The following is a 14,883-nucleotide window of genomic DNA, read 5'->3' as shown; positions in this document are numbered from 1 at the left end:
AGTAAAGTAGTGAAATTACAGGATGCGTAAAGCCATGGTCCTCAGGATTTATCAACACAGTGCATTCACGTTTATGGGCATGGTAAACGTCACGACTGTTTTTACATTCCATTGCGCGGACTGTCATCTTGTTTCACATTTTATATTTAAAATTATGACGATGGGAATCTGATATGCCTTATTCGTTGTCATTTTTGAGGTCCAGGGTCATTATCTTGTGTTAGAGAGGACGAGATGGTCTCCTACGCATAATGTCATAATGAAGGCGGTATTTCGAATATTGGGTAATAATAGAATGGTGACCGTACAGGCGCTAACGGTATACACTGGCGGGGCACCAGTGAGGGATGATTGGTGAGGATGAAAAGGCAGGTCAGTTAGTCCATCGTGACAAATTCCACTAGAATTAACCACGACGGTTTCCAGGAGGAACCGTGTATAGATCGACCTGATAGGGTACAGTGAGAGGTGATAGGTAAGAATGAAATGGCAGGTCAGTTAGCCCATTGTTGACTAATACATCTGGAATTCGGCACGACGGTTTCCAGGGGGGTGGGGGGGGGGGGACGTGGAGGTCGACCTTATGGGACATATTGTTAGAAATGGAGTTGATAGTCCCGCATTACTAACAATCCCTACCCCCCCTAGTGGGTAATATTAGGTGCTAAGTAATATGAATTGTTACCTATTTACAAATGAATGACATATTTTTCTGACTTTTAGACAATAATGTGTATATCGTTTTTATGGTATTGTTCATGTCTATAGGCGACGGTTACCACTTTCCATCAGGTGGACCGTCAGCTTGTTTGCCATTCTAAGTTTCATAATAAATATATATAAAATAGGTGAGATTTTTTTTATATACGGGTACTGAGTCGAGTAGACATATTTGTTTTGTTTTATATCTTCATCCAGGGAAAGAATTCTTGGTAATGGGGATCAATGAACTTATTGTAAGCAATACATTCTATTAAGTTGGCTTCTATACAGTTTTTCTCGGAACATTTAATTCTTTGTGAATTAATTAGGGTAGATCGACAGACTGGGCTTTATTATTATATTGATAGAGGGTTATTACCCTCAAGGGTACTCCGCCAGTATCTGGAATTCAGCACGATGGTTTCCAGGGGGAACCACGTGGTGGTCGACCTGACAGGGCTAGCAATGGGATTGGTAGTTCACATTACTAATAATCCCTTCCTCCCTACAAGCGAGGATACCATTCAACTTTCACTTCATTAAAATATTTTCATTTATATATTAATGAATAATTGCCGCGTGGTCCCGGCATAGAGTCGATCACCCCTTCCTTTCCCGTGGGTGTCGTAAGGGGCGACTAAGGGAGAGAGAGGGATGAACAGCAGCGTCTCTCTCAAAACATTTCTATATCCTAACTGCGGCTGCCGGGGGGAAAGGGATTGTTAGTAAAGAGGTCTAATAGCCCCATTACTGGCAATATACTCTCTCAGGTTGACCTCCACGCGGTTCCCCCTGGAAACCATCATGTTTCATTCTTGTCGAATTCATCATGGTGGGCCAACTAACCTGCATTTATTCTCACCTATCATCTTCCACTGGTGCCTTGTCGGTGTATACCAATAGCGCGGGTAGGTATACCAATCCATTTTCACCCATTAAAAAAAAAACTGCGGCTGCCAATCTGCCTACCAAGCGCAGCAGTTACTAGCAAAACTCCCCAAGGAGGTGGCTTATGTTCAGCGATGGACAGCTAAAAGCTGATATTTATTTATTTATTTATTTATAGGAAAACCAGGGCTACACGCCCTGGTTTTCCTATAAATAGATAGAGCAAAAATACAGTTTAAGATCACAAAATAAGCCACTAATAGGTTTTCACAAGTAGCAATAAAGATACAAGGCGCTGTACACAAAGAAACAAAAATAGGAGTGAACAAAAAAAAAATATGAACAAACAAGAACGAAAACAAAAAAAAAATATGAATAAAATACAAAGGAAAAATTAATTACAAGTATTTGATTAAAATATGGCCTTCTTGTCCATACAATAGCTATTCAGTTTGACTATGAATAAAAAATATAAAAATATATAAAATATGTTGATAATTATATATAATCAAAGCTCTTATAACTTTAAATAATTTATATTTTTATTTATTTATTTATTTTTTATTTAATACTTTATTGTACACATTAGTTATAAAAATATGACAGAGGTAAACAAAAGTATAAAGGCGAGATTAACTCTGATAGAGTTTTCTTCCAGCAACACCCAAAGTGGCAAGGAGTATCAATGTCAGAGAATACAGCAGTGTACAATTTTTAAACAAAATTAAATTAATTACATTATATTTTAACGTACAAATACATACATACATACACATAAATATATACCTACATCTATGCATATACTTACACACACACATACACATATACATACAATATACTTACATAGATAGATAAATAAATATATGTTCATACAGATAGAAGATGCTCTTCAAGTCTACTCTTAAAAATATTTAGGGATTGACTCTCACGGATAGATATGGGATAAGAATTCCATAATCTAGCAGCATGGACGGTAAACTTTACTTATACATTAACAAAAGAAAATATGTGACGCTATCTTTGAAGCGTCCGTAATCTTTTCCTCAACATTTCGCGCAGCCCCCGTCGACTTAGCGGCTAATCTTTGTTTGTCGTAAATATATCTATCATACCTTTCTCATAATTACAGTAAACAGTTTAATCTTTTTCTCTTAAGTTTAATGTAAAATTAAGTACTTTATTATGTTAAATTTTACGTTCGCGTTATCGGAACGTTTACTGATTGAGACTTTTTTTTTAATGGCATTTAAATGAAATGGTAACTATCTATCTGGTGATAACTGGCGGGTAATAGTAACTGATATGGGTGAGAATGAAGTTAAACCACTTGGCTCATTGCCACAAATTCATCAGGAATTAATCACGTTGGATGGTGAACGGTCGATTAAGGTTACATTATTCGTTTCCAATATAAATGTTAAGTTTAATATTTAATTGATACAGCCTCTACAATGGGTGGGTGGGATATGGCAGTGAATTTACAGGGTACAGAGGAATAACACTCGAGCCCTCAGGAATGGCAACGCAATAGGTGGTATCATGGGCGAAACAGAATACTCTGTTATGTCCATGGTACTGCTCATGTCTATAGACGACGGTTACCACTGTCCATCAGATGGACCGTCAGCTTGTTTACCATTGTAGGTTGCATACAAAAATACTATATAGTAATTATATATGGCAACATTAGTAAGAGACAATAGTATAAATTATAGAGTAAAGAAAAAATAAATGAGGTGAAAAAATATGGCGTCTGATCAAGAATATTGTTACACTATTGTGAAATAAAATGGTTAAGAATATGAGAAAATATTTAATAGATAGATACTCTTTATTGTTTCTTCTAAAAGATTACAATAGTAAACTTATTATAAATATAAACAATTACAAGAAATAATCACAATGAGAAAACAATGGGCGACCTTATCGCTGAGAGCGATCTCTTCCAGGCAACCTTTGGATGGAGAGGAGTAATTATAAACAATTTGATTGGAGGCACGATAAAATTCTATTATTTTTAAAATATAGAGATGTGATACATGTAATAATGTAAATATATATACCTACTTATTATATATACTTATATACTATTATATATATACTATTATATATATACACACATACATCCATAATTATTATATAAATGATTGTAGAAAAGTTTAAATTCAAAGTGTATTTCATTAAATTCAGCGAACAGCTGAGGCAACTCTTGCTAACCGGACCAATTACCCAAAAAATAAATAATCCCTCCCCCCATCTCCTGTTGACCACATAAGAAATATCATGCGGGCGTTTTTATATAATATTTACTTTAACATGTTACGATTTAGTATGATTTTTGTAGAGTTAACTGTGTTTTTTATGCAAGATGGAATGACAAACATGTTGGCGGTCCACCTTTTTTTTATACAACGTAGAATGGCAAACAAGCTAACGGCCCACCTGATGGAAAGTGGTAACCGTCGCCTATAGACATGAGCAGTACCATGGACACAACAGAGTATACTGTTTCGCCCATGATACCCCCCATGCGTTGCCATTCCTGAGGACTCAGGTGGTATTCCTCTGTGCCCTGTAAATTCACGCCATATCCCACCCTCCAAACCGAAACACAGCCATGCAAACGCAACTGCTTCACGGTTGAAACACGAATGGGATAGAGGTGCCCAAGCAAATGACTTTTGTACAGTCTTCCTCTGGTTTACCTGGAAGGAAGCATCCGTGGTCAAAGACATTAATAGCACTATGGCCATTATACAATAAGGACTGTCTAAGTATTTTCATTTTCAAAAATAGATCATCATCATCATCATCATCATCATCATCATCTCAGTCATTATTTGTCATTATTATTATTATTAAATTGAACAGTAGCATGCTTCGTTTGCTTAACAGAGTTCTCCCCTATAGACTGCCATAAGGAACGGTCCTGAGTCGCCTGCAATCATTGACTCCTTGTAATACATTTGAGGTCTTCACTCTATCTAGTGTGTGTGTGTGTGTGCGCGTGGGAGGGGGGGGGGTCGTCCTACACTGCGTTTGCCCGTACGGAGTGGCCACTTACTAATCTTCGTTCCTTATCGGTTGTTGGTTTTTAGAGCTATGCGGCCAGCCTATTGCCACAGTAAATGCCAAAAATAAATCATTATATGTTTTTTGTTTGGTAACAAATATAATACAATTCGAATACGCGGTTATTGATGGCATATTAGATATAAATGTATGCCATAACGTGGATTTATATAAACCGCTGGTACGCGGATAGTTCGAACCATTCGGTGGCCACTTACCCAATGTTTCGCTTTCCGTATAATAGATTATTTTCCTTCGAAGAGAATGCGAAAAGTTTTATGTTATTTATTTTTATTTCTGGTTAACAGATTCAAGAGTATTTTTTTTTTATAGAGATGAGAATGAAATAGTAGCCTAACTTGTACCACTGACGTAGCTACCGCTTGACCGTAGTCACAGATAACTCAATACAACTGGGCATAATAGGGGGGAATGGGATTGTTAGTAATGGAGACTAAGAATCCCATTATACATAGCAATATACCCAACCAGGACGACCTCCTCGCGGTTCCCCTTGGAAACTATCATGATTAATTCCTGATGAATTCATCATGATGGGCTAACTGGCCTGTTTTCATTGTCATCTATCACCCTTCACTGGTGTTCCGCCAGCGTATCCCGTTAGCGCAGGCGGGGTTACCATACCATTTTCACCCATAAAAAAATTGGGCATAATAGAAAACTTACCCCCTTATTCATAAAAATTAAAAGTTTATACAAATAGTTAAAATATAAATATTACACTGGTTTTTTTTTCACTTACATATCTGTCACGCCCGTCTCCCATTAGGGTAGTTTCTGTCCCAGAAACAATAGAACGCCAAACGCCAAATTTTTTACTTACTTTCGATTTTTTTTATGGATGATAGTGGAATGATAACCCCGTTTACGCTATTGGTATACGCTGGCGGGGCACCAGTGAGGAGATGATAGGTGAGAATGAAAAGGCAGATCAGTTAGCCCATCGTGATGAATACACTTGGAGTTCAGCATGATGGTTGTCAGGGGAACCACAGGGAGATCGATCTGACAGCGTGTATTGCTAGCAATGGGACTGTAGTCCGCTTTACTAACAATCCCTCCCCCCACTTTCTTTCAAATCAGAAACTCAGTAAAAAGGGACAAAACAGTTCGATAGATATACTAGGTTTATGTGAGGTTTGATGTTTTTATGAACACGAGCGTTAACATTTATCTGTGGATAGAGTGTCGATAGTCGAAGAAGGGTTTTTTTTTCATTTTATTCGTTCTAAAATAAAGGTAAGATAGGAGGAAGGAAGGGAAGAGGGAGACCGAGACATAGTTATATCAGGCAGATCAAGATAGATAGATAGATATATCGTTTATTTGTTTGTTACTGATCACACACAACATGTTTATAAGAATAGATAATACATAATACAACATAAGAAGGAAAAGGAAGGAGTTGGTGTCGTGTCGTATCAAGAGGTGAAGAGACTCGCTGAAAATCGTAGTGAGTGGCAAGAGCTCCACCGACAAGAGCGCAGCTCTTAAATAGGATAGATAGATAGAAAATAAAAGAAGTTATATTACTAATTATAATCACGATTGAAGTTATTTGGTTTTTCTTTGAGGAGTACATTACATTTTTTTTTTAATATGAATGACAGGAGGAACGTATTATTAGTAATGCGGATTATCAGTCCCATTGCTAGCAATGTACCCTGTCAGGTCGACCTATACGTGGTTCCTCCAGGAAACCATGCTGAATGCCAGGTATATTCATCACGATGGGCTAATTGATTCTGTTTTTTCAATCTCACCTGTTATACCTAATGTCACTAATGCCCCGCCAGCGTAAACCGTTAGCGAGAGCAGGGATGCCATTCCATTATCATTAATTAAAAAAAAAAAATGACGGAAATTTTGAATGAAATATTTTTAACAACTTTTGTACTATTTTTTCTAACAATCAGCCTGGTAATCAATCATACGGTCCACCAAATAGTAAACCTGTCATTATTAATACAGTATGTAAGAAAAAAAGAATCATGACGATCTACTCAGCAATTTCAATTTCAACTTTCAAAGTATCTGAGGGCCTACCATGAAGTATTTTCCGAAATTTCGGGGACGAACGAAACAGAAATTTGATGTTAAAATTACATAATACATGCTGTTTAAAATTATTAAAAAGGTTAAAATATCATTCCTTTGGACTATTAGAATAGGATTTATAATAAACGAAATGTTAAGCTTCATTTACTGGGTCGATTTTGATACGAACAAAAACACGAAATTAAACCCGAAATTTCGGAATTTCATTTCATGGTAGACCACCTGATTTTAGACTTACGCGTTGTATGATTTATAGTTTATAAAAGGACAGAAATTTAAGTGAAATATGATAATTTATCTAGTCGAAATGTTGATCTAAGTATTTACGTCCATTTTGGAAATTTTAAATGATGCCTAAATGGTGGCATTTTTTTTTGATGGGTGAAAATGGTATGGTAACCCCGCTTGCACTAACGGGATACGCTGGCGGAGCACCAGTGAAGGGTGATAGATGAGAATGAAAACAGGCCAGTTAGCCCATCATGATGAATTCATCAGGAATTAACCATGATAGTTTCCAGGGAGAATCGCGAGGAGGTCGACCTGGTTGGGTATATTGCTAGTAATGGGATTCTCAGTCTGCATTACTAACAATCCCTTTCCCCCCAAATGGTAGCATTAGTTCTCGTCTCTTATAAACAATAAAAACCATCTCACCAAGGAACCCTAAGAATTGCTCAAACAATTCGCTAGTAAATTGGTGAGTGCGGTGAATTTACAGGCCATTAAAACCGTGAATATATTAACGAGGGGCGAGGTTCGGAATTCAATTCCCGGATCAAAGCAAAGTGTGTTTAATTTATTTCACAATATTACATGGAACACTCGTCGATGGCCCGGCCCTCTTTTCGATACGTATTCAAAAATATATATCTAAAACTCTATATATGTACGTTTTAAAAGGAGCTCCTGTGCAAATATGTAAATCCTGTTCAAATAACAAACGTTATTAATTAATTGGAATCGGAAAGCTGTGTGTTTTATTATTATTATTATTATTAAATGGATTATTTTATATTTATTTTATTTTTTATTAAAGAAAAACCAACTGCTACAAAAATTCGTAATAAAAAAAAACAATGGTTATAGTTTAGAATTTTTATTTAAAAAAAAACACAATCATTATTTTAAAATATGTTAATAATTTATTTTTAGGTCTTATTCATCATCATCATTATCTCAGCTATAAGTTGTCCACTGCTAAACATAGGTATCCCCCATAGAACTACCATAAGGAACGCTAGGCTAATAATGTATACCTATAAGCAAATTTTTTTTTATTTTATACAACTTAGAATGGAAAACAAGCTGACGGCCCACCTTATGGAAAGTGGTAACCGTCGCCTATAGACATGAGCAGTACCATGGACATAACAGAGTATACTTTTTCGCCCATGATACCCCCCCCCCCCCCCCATGCGTTGCCATTCCTGAGGACTCAGATGTTATTCCTCTGTACCCTGTAAATTCACTGCCATATCCTACCTGTCAAACTGAAACACAGCCATGCAAACACAGTTGCTTCATGGTTGAAACACGAATGGGACAGAGGTGCCCAAGCAAACGACTTTATATAATAATATACCTATATATAAATAGTCTATAAACTTTTTCGAAAGAAATAAATGTGTTAAAGCGATGCTAATTCTAGTGAAAACAAATTATATTCATAATGCACACTCATTATAAAAAGAAATTTCCATTTCATTTATTATAAGATATTTATGTTACATCAAATTGAAGGTTAATATAAGTATCGCTCTATTACTTACAACTTTTGGCGAGTAATGAGGCAGTAAATATGTTATGAATTGAACTTCAAAATTACATTAATTTAAGTATTTAAAAGATACGTTACTTTTAGAAAACATTAGAAAAAATTGTACAAATACAGCGATAGTACACTTAAGATATTTCTTTTTTATTTCTATCTAACGTATTTAAAAGCTCGCTCTTGTCGGTGGAGCTCTTGCCACTCACTACGATTTTCAGCGAGTCTCTTCATCACTTGATACGACACGACACCAACTCCTTCCTTGATCTGCCTGATGTAACTATGTCTCGGTCTCCCTCTCCCCCTTCTTCCTTCTATCTTACCTTCTATTATAATGTTCATAAGTTCGTCGTGTCGTATCAAGTGTCCCAACATTTTTCCCCTTCTGTCCTCAATAGCTCTAATAATTTGTCTCTTTTCCTTAACCCTAAGCAGGATCTCTTCATTACTAATTCGATCTCCCCAGCATCACATTTCAAAGGCTCTAAGTTTATTTCTTTCTTTCTGAGTTAAATATATATATATATATATATATATATACAAACCAAAACACATGCAAATACAACTGCTTTACGGTTGAAACACGATTGGGGCAGAGGTACCCAAGCAATCGACTTTTGTACAAAGTCTCCCTCTGGTTGTTTACACATATTTTAAATACACAATCGGGACTTAAAGCGATGAAAAAGGTTTTACAGGTAAATAGTACTTACATACCTGCTTCAGGACAGGCCGTGTCGTGACCACGACGTGGTGCAATCCACGTCGAAACGTCGGCAATAAAGAAGCAGGTATGTATGTATGTATTTACCTGTAAAACCTTTTTTATCGTCTTAAGTCCCGATTGTGTATTTAAAGTAAAAAATACCATCACAACGTCTGCAATATACCCCATGAGCTGCCATTTTTCAGAACTATAATGTTGTATCCCCGTGCACTGTAATTTCATTGCTAAATTTTACCCTCGTAGCTGAAACAGCGATGCAAGCATAGTTGCTTCACGACAGAAATACGAATGGGACAGAGGTACTGAAGCAAACGACTTTTGTATTTTCCTTTGTCCGCGTTCCTTTCTTTTCCTTGTCAGCACGTACATACCTTTTGAACTTCAAAAAGAACGAAGTTCTCGATTCGGTTGTATATTTTTATGTTTGTTCATTTATAACTCCGATAGTTGTAAACCGTTTTGGGAAATTATTTTTTTATCTGAAAGGTAATACTTACGTATTGGTCCTATAAAAATTTTATCAAAATCGATCCAGTAATTTAGTATGTACTAGTAGATCAAAATAACTATTTTTTTTTTACATTTAAACATGTTTGAATAATAATAATAATAATATTTATTGAATCAGACTACATAAGGCCCATTTTGTTAGTTATAAATTGACTTAACCTTATGTTAGTAAATGAGCGGCCATGACGCTCTTGCATTGATAACCTGTCCCACCCAATATTTAAGGATGGGACAGTCCACACAAATGAACACACACAATAATGATCACACAAATATTTTTACAAACTTTCACATTTATAATATTAATGTGATCGCAGGTATTTTTTTTACAACACAGAAGGCAAACGAGCATGCGTCTCACCTGATGGTAAGTGACCACCGCCGCCCATGATCACCCACAACACCAGAGTATTGCAGATGTGCTGCCGACCTTTTAAAAAGGAATATACTCTTTTCTTGAAGGTTATGTTATTTAGTAATACATTTGAAAAGACAACAAGCTCTCGTTAATTCACCACATCACACCGTGTCGTGTCGTGTCGTGTCGCGTCGTAATGATGTGCTCGCTAGTTGAGAGCGCGGCGCGGGTAGTAATTAGTCGGCGTGATCTTTCACGCGTCATCATTTGTCACGATTCACACGATGTCTTACTATGCTACGCTGCTATTGGCACTGTACTGTAATAGCTTTAATACTAAAGGTATGTGTTGTTTATCGTAATAATTATTTATTATTATTGTAATATTTACTAATCTTTGAGTATCATAGTACATTTTTATAACAGATAGGGCGTAATAGAGTATTTTTTTTTATATAACTTAGAATGACAAACAAGCTGATGGCTCACCTGATGTAAAGTGGCAACTGTCGCCTATGGACATGAGCAGTACCATGGACATAACAGAGTATAATGTTTCGCCCATGATACCCCCCATGCGTTGCCACTCCTGAGGACTCAGGTGTTATTCCTCTGTACCCTGTAAATTCACGTCATATGCCACCCTTCAAACCGAAACACAGCCATACATGTTATGAGAAATGAAAAGCCATCATTGAGATGTAATGGGATATCACAATGATGTTATTTGTTTGAATCTTTGAGGACAGCTCTCTCTTTACTGTATAAAATATATAGCAATATGCGCATTGCAGGCATGAATATGATGTAATTTTTATATTTTAAAACACAACCAAAATTCTATTGTTTTTTTTATATTATTACCTAATGATTGCTTATTACATCTTGTTAAAATATTATATTGAGGGTAGTTTGATTTTTTAAAGTTATTGTATCACTTTATTTTTAATAAGTAATTAGTCTCGTATTTATTTATTTATTCATTTATTTTGTGATACATAGGTAACAATGGATGGTAAAACAATATAGTCCTCTATGATCAACCCCATCTATTGAGGTATACAAATTTGCAATTATATAAGAAAAAAAATGCGTTGTCCATCAGTAATTTTTATTTTTATTTTATTTATTTAATCATTAAAAATAATTATAACATTATGACAGCAAAAACCGAATAAATGTTATAATCCTAGTGTACTAACATACAAAGTTATAATTAAGTTATTTAACCTGACTATTTTAAAGACACAAACGTTTATTTTAGACTTTAATAAATTTAATTGAATCGTGATTCAATAGGAAGGAAACATCAAATTAATCTTTAGTAAATTAATTGATCAAATCTTGTTTAGCAATTTCTGTTTATTGGTTTGTTTAATATTAAAACTTTACTGCTCGAGTTTTGAAGTAATAAAATAAATCTTCTGATGTGTTTCTATTTTATACCTCATAAAGAAATATATATATATATATATATATATATATATATATATATATATATATATATATATATTTTTTTTTTTTTTTTTCTTTACCCGTAACCGACGAGCGTGTATGACAAGATTGATGAATGTGGAAGAAGCGAAAGAGGTTTGTTTGAATTGAAGCATTTGGCGTTCCATTGTTTCTGCCTACCCTAATGGGAGACAGGCGTGATAGATATGTATGTATGTATGTATTTCTTTATGTCTCTCGAAAATTTCAAAGTTAAGATGGTTATAGTTACATAATAGATAAAGTAAACAATATTCAGTCCAAAACTAACAAAAACATAACTTTAAAAAAAAAAAAACTAATCAATTCTGTAAAACGGGACGTGAGTGGTTACATTTATTCTTTTTTTTGTTACAGGTAAAAATGGAATGGTAACCCCGCCTGCGCTAACGGGATACGCTGGCGGAGTACCAGTGAAGGGCGATAGATGAGAATGAAAACAGGCCAGTTAGTCCATCATGATGAATTCATCAGGAATTAACCATGATAGTTTCCAGGAGGAACCTCGAGGAGATCGACCTGGTTGGGCATATTGCTAGGAATAAGATTCTCAGTCTCCATTACTAACAATCCCTTTCGCCCCGGTTACATTTATTCATGTGACTCCAATTTAATACGTTACGCGTCGGTGTGACAAGCGGTGGCGATAAGACGCGTTTTTGCGTGCGGCGACACGAGTTCTTTTATTGAATTACGTGAGCGGAGGCGAGGCGTTTGATGATGCGTTAAGGGCGAGTTACACGTTTTTGTACGAACAAGTTCTTAAAGTACATACATGTAGATATCGAATATAGTTTATTAGTACTTAATAAATCTATATCTGGATTATAAATTTGTATGGATGTGAGACGTGGATATTAATTCAGAAGGAAATGGATAAACTTAGAGCCTTTGAAATGTGGTGCTGGAGAAGGATGGAGAAAATTAGCTGGAGGGATCGAATTAGCAATGAGGAGGTCCTGCTTAGGGTTAAGGAAAAGAGACAAATTATTAGAACTATTGAGGACAGAAGGGGGAAAATGTTGGGACACTTGTTACAACACGACGAACTTATGAACATTATATTTATTTATTTATTTATTCATTAGTACAAATATGTGTACATGGCGGACTTAATGCTAAAAGCATTCTCTCCCAGTCAACCATAGGGAAGTGTCAGAATACTCGAATGCGGTACTACTAATTATTGATATATATATACATACTAAAATTACATATATAAATGAATAAATATATATGAATAACAAATATATTTACACATATATAACATATACTATATTATACACGAAATTGAGAATAATATACTTACTGCTCGGATAAAGATAAAAAGTGAGCGTGAACGCTTTTTTTGAAAGACGGTTTAGTCGGTAGTCTCTTAATGGCATCAGAAAGCGTTCCAGAGTCGTGAAGAATGTAGGAGAAAAGAGTTTGAAGCGTAACTAGTACGGTGAGAGGGGTAAAGATAAGATAGAAGGAAGGAGGGGGAGAGGGAGACCAAGGCATAGTTACATCAGGCAGATCAAGGAAGGAGTTGGTGTCGTGTCGTATCAAGAGATGAAGAGACTCGCTGAAAATCGTAGTGAGTGGCAAGAGCTCCACCGACAAGAGCGCAGCTCTTAAATAGGATAGACAGGACTTAATAAACTATAATGATGTGAATTTTATTTGTATTTCGACGACACGCTTTTTTATACTTTTTCTTTTTTATTAATTCAGCCGTTAACTGTCCACTGTTGGATATAAGCCTTTCCCATAAGGGCAGTTTTGCCAGTAATTGCCACATTTGATAAGTGGGTTAACAATCGCAGTTGGGGGGTAGGGATTGTTAGTAATGCTATCAGCCCCATGCTAGCAATATACCCTGTCAGGTCGACCTTCACGTGGTTTCCCTTGGAGACCATCGTGCTGAATTCCTGGTGTATTCATCATGAAGGGCTAACTGACCTGCTTTTTCATTCTCATCTTTCACCCCTCACTGGTGCTCCGTTTGTGTATACCATTTAATAACTACCGGTTCATCTTACGTGTTAAAACGAAAAACGTTTAGTTTCGGAATCAATTCGTGATTCTTAGTCATGAGTACCTGTGATGCGAGCACGAGCCTCACTGCATGCCTATAAACTATATACGACTGGCAAAACCATTCTTACCTATAGGGGAGGACTAAAAACATTGTGGCATAAAAGTTAATAATAAATATATAATCTTAGATTATATAGATTCAGCATCGAGCCTCAAAAAAGTTTAACTTTTTGTCCGCTAACTGTCAAATTAGTTGACTCTTTTTTTATTACTTAGGGTACTTTATTCTATACAAATAAAATGTTATTTGACATATTATTTAATAAATAAATATTGGTGTTTACGTATTAAAATATGCAGAATTTATAAGACAAAATAAATATAGAAGTTATAAAGGAATCACTCATAACTATTTGTCACGCAAAGTTGTATGAAAAAGTTGAGCCGTTTTTCTCGAAGCATTTGTACTACTACTACTACTAGATACTCTATCTATTTAATCTAAGGGTTATAATCTATTGATTTAATATTGGCTTACGATCAAATATAAACAAATTTCAACCTTTTATGAATTTTTATGAAATGTTGTTTATTTACTGAAAGTTTGTGAAAAGAATATCAAGTTTTGCTCTTCCTGTTATCGGGATCTGAAGAATAACAAAATTGTACTTTTTATTTTAATTTTGTTTGGTTTAATACTCATACTTGTTATGTTGTCTTGTTTATGTATTGAAGTTTTGTAAAAATAATGGCAAATTCAGCGTTTCCTTTCCTTCCTGTTCCTCCAAATAAAATTATTGTATTCTATATTGGTTTTTATTTCCAGATTCATGTAGAGTTAACTAATATCCCATTCGTGTTTCAACCGTGAAGCAGTTTTGTTTGCATGGCTGTATTTCGGTTTGAAGGGAAGGGATATGGCGTGAATTTACTGGGTACGGAGGAATAACGTCAGAGTTCTCAGGCATGGGGATATCATGGGCAAAACAGTATACTCTGTTATGTCCATGGTACTGCTCATGTCTATAGGCGACGGTTACCACTTTCAATCAGGTGGGCCGTCAGCTTGTTTACCATTCTAAGTTATATAAAAAAAATGTATTGAACAACTTCATACGCCTCATTCTGACGCCATTGCCGATTCCATTGCTGATGTGGTGCTTCAGGGAATGGAATTATTTATTCCTAACTCTGTGGTGCCCGTCGGCGGGAAATCCCAGCCCTGGTATGGAGCCTCTTGTAGAACAGCATCTCGTC

Source organism: Galleria mellonella, unplaced genomic scaffold (genome assembly GCF_026898425.1).
Source record: "Galleria mellonella isolate WM207_F2 unplaced genomic scaffold, CSIRO_AGI_GalMel_v1 utg6482, whole genome shotgun sequence".
NCBI lineage: Eukaryota > Metazoa > Arthropoda > Insecta > Lepidoptera > Pyralidae > Galleria > Galleria mellonella.
The sequence above is the reverse complement of the archived record's forward strand: the minus strand, read 5'-3'. Positions refer to the sequence as shown.